We start from the raw sequence: 11,853 nt of genomic DNA, 5'->3' as shown, positions 1-11,853 counted from the left end.
TAAAACCATCCTTTTGACAGCTTGCCTGACCTTTGCAAGCAATTGTGATATTGCTTGCTTTACGTGCTGCTGATTTAATAAGTTTAGGCGAGACAGGCTGTCCGAGTGGCTTTATCCTGCTATGCTCCCCCCGCCATGTATGATACATTTGAGTAGCTCACCCCTGGAAAATACAAGCCTTCGTGCCTCTCGGTGAGACGCACCTTTACCTCCTGTGCTATCGGTGGTGTGTTGGGAGCAAGAGCTCATAGGCTCTATGATCACTGACATCTAGCCACACAGCTATGAGCTATGTAGTAAATCACTGAGTATCTCTGGAGAGATGCAAAACCCGCCTGGATGCGATCCGGTGCAACCTGCTCTAGGTGATCCTGCTTTAGCAGGGGGGTTGGACTAGATGATCTCCAGAGGTGCCTTCCAACCCCCACCAGTCTGGGATTCTGTGACTCTGTGTACAGGAAAATATAAGACTTCCTATGTAAATATGAACAAACTTCTTCCTTAATCTTTACTAGAGGTTTTATCCATTATTTGACTGATGAACTCCCACGAGAACCTCCTGCACCAGGCAGGCTGGTGACTTGGTTCGGCAGTCCAGGCTTCTCCACTGGCATCACCAATGAGCATCCCTCAGAGGTGTGTGCGTGCAGGCTGCATTCGCGTTTTTGTGCTTGATAGATGAAGTTTCTTATTTGAGTAACTGAGATGGTTACTCTTATCAATTTACCAACAAACAACATACCCCGGCGTCTGATCCCTTTAAGCCACGGCTAGATTTTGTCAATCAAGCCTGTTGGGACCTCTGGCACACAAATGACAAATCATGGTGTTAGCAGAACTATTGACACACATTTTTAATACATAACTACTGTTGTTATATATAATCAGAGCTGATAGAGTTCAGCATAGAAGGGTATTTTAAAGTGCCAATAAAACCACTTAGCTTTTACAACACACTGCGCTTACTCCATTCCCCCCCTTCCTCCAAAATGCTTCTCTTTTGAACTAAGCAATTTATATATTGGGCCAGTGTTATAAAGTAGGTATTTATAGCAGATTTCAATGGAGTAGAAGCTGGAATAAAGGCAACTTGCTTTTAAATGCAGCACGGAGGCAACTTTGCATTGATAAGATTATCAACTGTTTGTACATAGAAGATGATGTGGTCACTAAGGGGCCTCACATTCTCTTTCTGTAACTGTAACCCAAATTATTTGCTTTTCTAACAAATCATTTCTACTTCAGCTTTTCTTAGACTCGTTCAATATCAACTGAGCAACTTGCTCAACGATTAGCAGCTGAACTAAAGAATTTTGCTGATAACACCACACTGTCGTCTTAATTGAATCCCTTTCTTTCCAAACCCCACAATAAATGCATGACCAGGCTAGTGATAAAGGCAAGTCTAAGCTGTATTATCACTATAAGACGATCACATATGCAGACAGTTGGCCATAACTTGTGCTTTGTAAGGCCTCAGGGTTGCATTTATCTTGGAAATCAGTTTGGTATTGATGGCATAACTCATCAGCCATGCTAACTAGCCCTTACTGCCAGACTGCTTCAATGACCACAGCGATCCCTTCTTCCTTCAGACAAGCTCGCTCAAAGCAGCAGGACAGGGGTCACAGCAAATTAGTTAACACCCAGATTTTTACCAAGTGTGAATATAGAAAATTATGTGCAATAATTTTAAAGATGCTCCGTTTAAATAACAGGAATAGGGATTAAGTTTTTGGGAAGTCCCCTCCAAAGAAACTGTGTTTTGTAATTGTTTTCCCCTAATAACAACGCAGAAAGAGAGAGAGGAATATTCTTAAGTCCATGGTATAGCGTCTGTGTCTAAATGTGACCTAAAAATAATGATCATCTTTGTGATTTAAAGAAATTAACATCTTTATAACATGGAATGAACCTTTGGATGAACTTGATTTTCTATATGAATTAATAATGCTTTTGTGGTGGGTATGTTTGTTATTTTTGTTTGGTTTTTAATACTTGCTGTTATCATAGTAAATAGAAGAATTGTGTGTGGGGTCTAGTTTTCCTCCAAATACAAAGTATTTCTATTTAACAAATGCAAAAATTGAATGCATACAATAGAATGTGCATTGCAGATGCACGGCAAATAATAGACATTTGCACATGCAAATAAACCAATTATGCATGCATGCGTCAATGGCTTGTGAAACAAATATTTGAAAACTTAACCCAGAGCAGGAAACTGGCATGGCAAAAAGGTAAAAGAACAAGTAAAGCAAACTTCTTTTTCTGTTTTCTTTTGTGTTACTGCTAGTTTCTGTACCAGTCACACGACCAAGCACATTTTAACTAAGGATCTAACAAAGCCGGGTCAACAGAAAGATTCCCACGAAGTTGAGTGGCCACATGAATAACATATTCAGAGCTTAATACAGACAGAACTTTGTATTTCTGCACATGGATCCTTTTCATACAAACTGGATTCATAGCTGGATTTATTATTAAAGACTTCTCTACGTGGGGAGGAAAATTGATTAATTCAAATTTAAATATATTGCTGCAAGTGCTGCGTACTCACTGGTGTTCAGTAACTCCGCAAAGAGCCTGCTGGCTTTCTGCCTGTGCACGGAGGGGTCTCCCTCAAAAACCCACACCGGCCCTGTGCCAGGAATCCCCGCTCGGCGCTGCCGGGTGCTGCCCATCGCCTGGCTGCTCCCAGGGCACCGGGCACACTCACAGTGTCTGGAGGGGGTCAGGCTCCCAAAGCTCCGGCAGCGTGAGCCCCCTCATGGCACGAACCTTCTCGTCTTGGGCCTTTTCAGTGCCGTAGCTGGTCAGGTGAGGCTTCTGGATCTGCCGGCTCCTTGTGCATCCTGGGGAAATAAAAAACAGGGGAGTGAATTCAGCAGGGGAAGGAGGCGTGGGCACATATCCGTTCCTGTTAAACACGCTTTGTGCACTTTTCTTAATTTTATATTGGAAGGAGGATACAGTTTCACTGGTGGTGGTGGGGTTATCATGGTTAATTCATGGTCCTGCCCTGGAGGACTGAAGGACGAATAAAAGGCAGGTGGGCTTTTCCCTGGGTGTGATACCATTTTACTGTGGTCAGTGCGCCAGTCAGCACTCCTGAGGGAGTCTGGGATTTATTGCAGAGGATTTATAGAGCTGTGGAAGTTTAAAAAAAAAAAAAAGAGAAGAAAGAAGAAAAAATAAAAAGATAGGCTTGGATGACCTTTACTCTATTACACAGGAATATTGTGCCATTGGAGTGGAATTTAAACCTAATTTAAACAAAAGCATTCTTCTCCTGCAAAGGACTTGCTGTTGAGAGAGAAGTGCAAGGTCTGCCCCCCTCAAGGTCCCTGTCTGAAACATTTCAGCTTCAGCTCAGTGCCCAGAGGCTGACCGGTGCTGCTTGCTCCGGCTACCCAGCTCTGTGATGACGCTGGAGACACCAGTGAGGTCCAGTTCCTACCAGGCTGTTGGTTTCACTGCTACACATGAGGAGCTGTGCCGGGCGTTGTTACGGCTGCAGTAGTACAAACTATCTCCTGTCCAAAGACCTTGTGTAGATGATTTCAGAAACTGATATGAAAAAGCGAGTAGAGGACAAGGGGTGGGTTTTGCAGAGTGTGCCAGTCCCTTGTGGTGGCCCTTGCTCAGGACAAACACCTTTTCTACTCATCACCAAGTATCCCTAATTCTTTACCTTCCTATTTTCCTTTGAGACCGACTCTCCTTCCTTGATCTCCTGTTTCTCAATGGCTTTTATGCTGAGCATTTCCCCTTTTTGTCCCTTATTTTTCCTTCCTTTGAAAGTATGGAAAATGCTGGGCTGTGGCTGGACTGGTATTCCTGAGTGTTTGGACACTTGAGGACTATGCAGGAGAAAATGAGCAGTGACTCTCTGGGGCTTGGTTTCCATGGCAACAAAGATTAAAAATGAGAAAAAGACACCTACTCCTAGTTCTTGAGATGTTTTTGGAGATGAGGAATTCCTTGCCCACCTTTTCTCCCATGGGCGGTAGAAGAACAGCACGGGGACCAGCAGCACTCATGTTGACGCTTAGCAGAGATCAGCGGCTCAGTATGAGATTACAGTTTGAGATTACAGCTCCTCTGCAACATATTTTAGCATGAGACAGAGAGGTAGCACTACTCACCGGCCACAGTTTCAGGGCACTTTGTGTAAGCATGGAGAGCAGATGGAGAGGTTGGCTGACGGGGCCAGAGTAGCAGATGCATCTGTAACCCTGCAGGCAGTTCTGGTGGTCGAGTCGCTGACTCACGCAATCAAACCCACACTTACCGTGGCTATGTAAGCAGTCCTGGAGCACGTCAGAAATTAAACAAGATGGTAAGGAAGTAAGAAACTTGAATTGCTTTTGGACAACATTTGATTTCAGTAGTTTTCTGTTTTGAAGAGCCTTTCCCTGGTGTTAGGATGCCATTAGGATGGCATTAACCGCTTGCTCCGTCCTCAATGAGTGCTTTTCTCTCTCAGCGTGGTGCAGTTGGCATGTGAACGTGTCACGGCCAGCGACTGGGAGAGTCCTACGCAGTTCCGGCAATGAAGCCAACAAAGATGCCAGCTGTGATGTGACAGCAACGTGCAAGGAAAGGATAGGGCTGAGGGAAAGGGCGAAAGAAGCAAAGCGGCAATGGCAAAGGACGTGGGCTACCTCTGCAGGGTTCTGCAGGCTGCCGCAATTCAGTCATTCTACAGCAAAGATGACCAGCACATCATTGCTGAAGGAGCTCTCAACTATGCAATCCCGAATGTCCTTTTATTGCCTCACCTGTTTCCAAGATGAACGTCAGGTTGAAACTTGTACTCACCATGCCAAAATCCCAGCCAGCTCATACAAGGGATGGGGCTGGTGGCAGGGAACCAGAGTTCTGCCATCTTCGTTACCTTTATCTTCATGCCACTTTGGTGATTCGTACAAGGTCTGTGAAAAGGCAGCCTCCACCTTCACCCATCCGAGCAAAGACACCCAGGGCAGCTCCTGTGCCCGGAAGGTTGAACCTCCCCGGTCCCAGGGTGTCTCCACATCCCAGGAAATCGGTGCCCAACCAACATGTCTTCTCACACCAGTGGTGCCTGGCTCGTGACGAGGTTTTAGTTGGAAACGTGAACTTGGTTTTCCAGAGAACTTCTCTGCTGTAGCTTCATCAAAAGAGTGACTTTACCCCGGTGCCTTCAGTGCTTTGAACTTTATTCCTGACTCCCAGTGAAGCACAAATGGGAGCTGTCGACACTGTACTGAACTTTTAAGGCTGACACACTATTTAGCAACTTATTAATGCTAGATCTTTTGAGGAAAGTTCTCACTCACCTCCACTCTAAAGAGCTTTGTCAGACTGTAACCATTTTAATTTTACCACAATTGCCCCTGGAGGAGCTGGTGAAAGTTATACCAGCTGTACATTTATTTTACTGTTTTTACCTCCCTTTTTTCTGATCATCAGTCTGTCAAGGCTATCAAGATTTACATTTAAATGTAAAACTGGACTGTCCACCAAATAGCCTTTGAAGCTATTAGCTGTGAAAGATAATCAATGGGGAATGGGCCCCTGCAGAGCACTTTTCCAGCAGAGTCATCACCAAAAAGCAATTTTGCTGGCAGGCTTTTTTTTTTTTTTTTTTAAGAAAAAAATTGTGAATATCCCTATCCAATTAAAGTTATATCAATGGCCGATCTACATGATTTTACAACAAAGGCAAAATTTAACATTGTTTAGGCAAATTGATTCACATGATAAATTCTGAACTTTTTAGGAAGGACTAAGAAGCAAGGATTGGCGACTTTTTATAACCCCCCAGCAACTGTATGTACTTAAAGAAACAGAATGATCCACTATGTCTGGAGATGAGGAAAAGTGCTACTGTTCAGGATAATAAGCCTTACATCAGTCTTGTAAAAATTTAAAAACAAGGTACATTTCTGTCACCTCTTTAGCTTTACAACTTGAACATGGCATCTTACATTGTTGTTTTTCTAAAACTGTGTCACCATTTACAGTCCCTTTCCTTTATTAAAATAAAAAAGCATGTTTAACAAAGAACTTTAATCTATTAATTATGACTGCTATGCATTATGCAGTTTAGCTTTATGCATTCCTGTTCTTTCAAATTTTCCTTTAGGCCATCACGAGATGTGACTATCTCCAGCATCTATCTCGGTATTTGCATCTCGCTCATCACTGAGGTATCCAAGTTATTCTCATCCTCACAATGTACTTCTGAGGTGCAGTCACCTTCCTCAGGCGGGGAATTCAGCAGCGCTACTCCAGGAAAATACATATTACTAATACAATATTTAAACACGGTCAGCAACAGTAAGCGGAGACACACTTTGGAAGTACGAAGTTGTGATGGGAGTTAAGAAAAGGCGGCAGGTAGCTCGTTTCTTTCCAAGACTGTCATTTAAAGGGTGCAAACACAACCCAGGCAGAGCGGGGTGGCGGCTCGGGGCTGGGAGACCCGCGGGGAATGCAGCCGACCTGAGTCCCTGGCCCGGGGCTTCCCCATCTTGATGAGCTTCCCTTTTGTCATCAAAAGAAAATGATAGAAAATTGTCTGAACGGCTCTGACCAACAGGGATACGCAGCCCAAGTCTGCTGCATAGGGCCAGCCTTTAATTCCAAGTGCTGCCTAGACAGAGCGCACAAAGACTTTAACAGCTCTCCTTCATTTTGAATGACATCAATGGGAAACTCAGGCTGAAAATGGTGGAGGTTTCTCCAAGTTTTGTTTTGGGTGTCTTTCAGTTTATCAAACCTGATGTGAGAGACGTTCATGGCATAACCTGCCATTTCGCGCAGGAGCACAAGAAGGCGCGAATGCCTCTGTGTATCCTTAAGATAAAAAAACCCCAAAACAACAAACCAAAAGAAAAAGAAAACCCAGCAAAAACTCCACAGGTCCTCAGATAATTATTTCCCAGATAACGTTCAACTTGTACCTAGGAAATTCACCCACTCCTATCACTACCCAGGACAGCTTTCGCTTTCAGACATTAAAAGTAAGTTTACCTGAGGTCTGACACTAGGAGCTTAGAGCAATCCCCACAGCACCTCTGCCAAAGTTGAACCTGTAACAGTACATAACTCCTGTTTCTCAGAGGCGACCCAACTCCTGAAGCTTATGGAATAAAATATCCAGTACCACAGGTGACAGAATTCAGTGGCTAACAGCAGCAGACCCCGAACATACGTGTTGTTTGTTACTTTAACGGTACGTAGCATTAAAACCCCCAGCTTTGCTTCGCCGTGGACTTTTTTACTTCCCTACGACGTTGTGAAGTCTCTAAAAGATGAAAGACAGCCGTGTAACCAAATACTGTATGTTTTATGAGTCCTTCTCTGGGTCTAGCAACTGGAATAAAGACGAAGGCAGAACTGGATACCTGAGAGAGAAAAGAAAGCTTTTCCTGCGACAGACTTTTAATTCACAATGATACCTGAGACATTATTTCCTCGGGTCACTATAGAAACCTTTATCACCTTATGAAAGCTCATCGGGATAAGTGACAGGAGACATCAGTTTCTCATAACAATATTGGTTTCTCTTCTTAAAATTTAAATAACAAGGCTAAAGATTTTCCAACTAGAGATGTAAAAGGCCATTAGAGTATCCAGTCAATATTCCTGAAATCGCAGGATAGAAGCCTTTCCACTGAGGACACAGCAAATATTTTTACAGACCCCAGAGCATCGCATCGCATCGCAAAAAGGATGACTGACTATATTTCGACTGTAAACACAAACAAATAAAGGAAGACTCAGAAATACAGAATAAAATAAACATATATAAAAAAGAAACCTTTCCCCAGTTGTTAGTAATCTAGAGAAAAATGTCTTGGCATGCTTTAACATTTTTAAAGAATAATTTAAAACCCCACAGAAGAAGGTACTTTCCAGTGCAGTCAGATCATAATAGTAATAAACAGCTCTGCCAAAACGATTAGGAAATACTCTGATTATAATTTTAATTGCAAAACCCATGCATAGTCAGTAGAAGTTTGGTTTTCCCCTAGATCCCAAGGGACCTAGCTTTGGGCCAAGTTCTGCTGCTTTGGGTCTCACCTCACATGAGATGGTCCCATTCACTCCCCCAGGAGTGCTTCCTGGCACATCCGCATGTCCAGCGACCCCTGTGCGCCGGACAAATTGATGCGGGTTTTGAGCAGGAATCTGCCATTTTGATACAAACGACAGTTGTTTATCAAAACCGCATGAAAGATACCCGTGACACCGATGGAGGGCTTAATCCAGAGTGCTGCTGGTTATTGTTAATCCTCCACACCGCGTCCTTCCCGGGATGCCGTGCGGGAGCTCACGCAGGTATCTGCCACCCCGAAACACAATGACAGGTGCCAAAGACAAATTTTTCTTTGGACTTTGGATTTTTTTTTTCCCTGCTGCAAGTTTCTACCTCACAAGAACAGAGACACAAGCACAGTCTAGTAGGTCTTGCTGAGGTTAAGCCTCTGCTCAGGTGATACTTGGGTCTGGTTTTAAAAAGCAGCGTCATGGAGTAACAACAACAAAATCAAAAGAGGTTGGGAAGGACGGAAGAGCAGGGGGCTGTTCTGGTTGAAGGGCACACAGGCTACGCACCGCTGCTTACTTAGGGTGCTGGCTAGCGTCCTTGCTCTGTTTAACCTCCCTTTAAGCAGTCACAGAGATTCATATCCACAGAAGAGGGAGGACCGTAACACACCAACTCACAAATGGGACTCCACAGTAAATTGTGTAAAAAAAAAAAAAAAAATTATGAGTCTGTGCAGAGCAAAACCTGCAATGAATGCGTTGAGGGAAGCTAACGGTGGAGTGCTTGGTTCTACCTTTTCCCCAGAGCCAGGCCCGTGCGATACAGCACGCACGTTAACCGCTGCTGTAACGAGTGAGCAGGAGTGGGACGCGCTCCCCAGCAGCAGGCTCTGCTCGCTCTGTGCCACGCACGCGCTGCAGGGCTTGGTGCTTACCGCTGCGCTTGGCCATCCCCGGGCAAGAACAAATCCACCCAAATACTTTCTCCTGGAAAGAGACAACTTGCTGAAGAGCTCTGAGGCTGTGGCAGCACTCTGGGAAGGTATACGACTTATTTACCGTGTGCCTGAAAGCAAGCAAGCTCTACAAGAGACACTTGTTATGAATTACCATGCTCTCTCAAGGGATGGTTCTGTTGATAACATGAAGAATGTATTAAATGAATATCAGAGATTAAAACAATATGCTTCTGCCAGCTCCAAAACCCAAACACCATTACTGTCATATACAGAAATAAAGCTAGAATATTGGAACAGAAAATTGAAAAAAAAATATTGCCCCCCCCTTAGCCTTGTTTATCAGCTTTTCTTTTTTTTTTTTTTTCTTAGGGTGGAGGAAAGAAGTCTCTAGCTTGTTCACTTAAACATAATGCAATCAGCTAAACAATGTTAAGCAGCAGCCCTAAGCTTTGCCTGTTCATTCACACCATTCTGCTATCTTTCCTGTTTATCTCAGAGGCACACATAGGACCAGAATGAAGGTTACTTTTTACAATATGACAAATCTACTGGTTTCCTATTTTAGGAGGTACACAAGCCTTTTTGTGAAGCTGCAATGCAGATAACAGAGCTGGGTAACGTTAAGCGTGACATTAGATTGAACGTGAGATTCCTGGACCTGGTGGTGCATCCCCTGGGTGCAGGTCTGTTGGCCAAGTGCAAACGCAGATAAATTGCAATTCAAACCATCAGCTTCGTCAAAATCTCTCATTTTGTATCATTCTTGTAGTGCACTACAGTTCTGCAGCTGCAAACTATGTACTATGTACTATTAAAATTAGCAGGGATTCAGAAATGACCGGTTTAACATAGATTGTGAGATTACGTTCTGGCCATACATGGGATCTCAACAGCAGAAAACTTTGGATTTATTATTTGTTGCTTTTTGTCTTAAATGAAAGTAAGATTTTTACAGCTAAGCTTTCTGTACCTTCTTATAAAAGTGGATTTTGAAATGTGTTTATCCGGGAAGCGTTAGGAGCCGACGGCGTTCAGCAGGACACACAGCAGCTTCTCTGGGTCTCTACCACCACCTATAGATGACACCAAATACTTCACGCTCCTGAAACCCTGCGCACAGAGTTCACTTACACCAGCGAGGATATGAAAGTCAACGTTACTTTGTAGTTGCCAAATTGTCGTCCATTTGCACTTAGAAGTTTTCAGGCTTGGTACAATTTCCTATACCTGAAAGCTTGCCTATCAGCAGCTAGTCTCACTACCTCAAACTTTTACCTTAAAATATGAGTACTTGTCCTCTGTAGGAGCGTACGGCCATGGCTCCAAACCCAGAGCAGCACATCTCCCCCAGCTCCTGTCCCACGGCCCAGGCTGGAGTTTCTTGTCCAGGTGGAGCACTGGGAAAGCTCTGCACTGCGGGCTCCCGACGTGCAGCCTCCTCCGTTGGGATACTTACGGTCTGTACCCACCCGGCTTCTAGAAATTAAAACATAGTTCTCCTTGAGATCACCAGCCTTGATAAGCTCACCAGCAGGAAACATGGGGAAGCTGGGGTGCGATACAGAGGCAGACGTACTGGGGACAAACCCAAGTACGTGAGGGCGGATCCATTTTGATTCTTTTGCCTCACAATAAGGGGAAAATATATAATATCTGGTACTAAACCTAGATCACCAATGGAGTACTTACTCCTAGTCAAAGGCCTAGCACAGGCTTTGAAAGCTGACAGCATCTGAAGAGGTATTTTCCCTCACCATTTGTGTTGCTCACGGTTACAATTACTAGAAAAGCAGTTGGAAGAAATCTCCCAGCTGCTCCATCTCTGGTTCGATCATGGTCGTAGCTCACCACCTACTTCGCTGCGCTGGCCCAACGGCGTGTGGCGCGGTGGTTAGGCTGGCCCACTGAGATGGCCTGAAGCAGCCCCCCGCTCAGGACAAGGACACTGGGCCTTGGCCCGCACCGCACCCTGCCCAGCTTGCTCTGCGGCCTGGCACCCGCGGCGCCGGCCCCCACCCGCGCTCTGCTCCGCCGTGCAGGGCCCGGAGCTGCCGTGAGCGGGGTGAAAACCCCGACCGTCCTGTGGCCGGGCGCAGGGGGCCTGTCTCTCCCCCGCGTTCACGGTGTGTCGGCCCGGGGCACAGCAACACTGCGCAGTCTGATGGTGCGATCCTGCACGTACCTACGCACACCTGGACGTGGGTTAATAGGGAAGAACTGCTACGGTGCCACGCATTTTAATTCAATGATAACGAAGTGTTAGACCTCTGCCGCCCCAGTGATCGTTTACAACCTGGATACCAGGGACCACATATAATAAGATCAAGCACTTACCTGCGATGCCTTTTATCTTCCAAGTGCTTTACACGTAGCCTCAACGCAGCGCAAACGCAGGGATGGGGTCTGTGCCACAGGCACAGCAATGGCACGACGGGAGAGCCAGAGACCGCAACCGCCAGCGTTAAAGTCCAAAGTGTCTAGGCTTCCAACTCATTGTTCTCAATGACTGTTCTGCAGCGATCTAATGTAGTAAAAAACCTCCCGCCTACTTCTAATTTATATAAAAATAGGTGTGCTCCGTGACTTGGAACTGGGTCTTGTCAGCTCCTTAAATCACCTATCTGTAGGGAAGGGATAATTAACAGGTGACAAACCTGTATCACCAGCAGACTTGGAGAACAAGTGTAGGAAATAATAAACCCTGAAATATGACTGTCAATGAACTTGGAACTTTTGCTTCATATTTCAATGCAGCGTGAGGCTGGGAGACAAGTCCTTCATAATGCCTTTTTAATTAAGCATTTATGAAGGTGTGCCTTCTAACAGCAGTGTGGTGTTTTCTGATACCCAC

Source organism: Grus americana, chromosome 17 (genome assembly GCF_028858705.1).
Source record: "Grus americana isolate bGruAme1 chromosome 17, bGruAme1.mat, whole genome shotgun sequence".
Classification (NCBI taxonomy): domain Eukaryota; kingdom Metazoa; phylum Chordata; class Aves; order Gruiformes; family Gruidae; genus Grus; species Grus americana.
The sequence above is the reverse complement of the archived record's forward strand: the minus strand, read 5'-3'. Positions refer to the sequence as shown.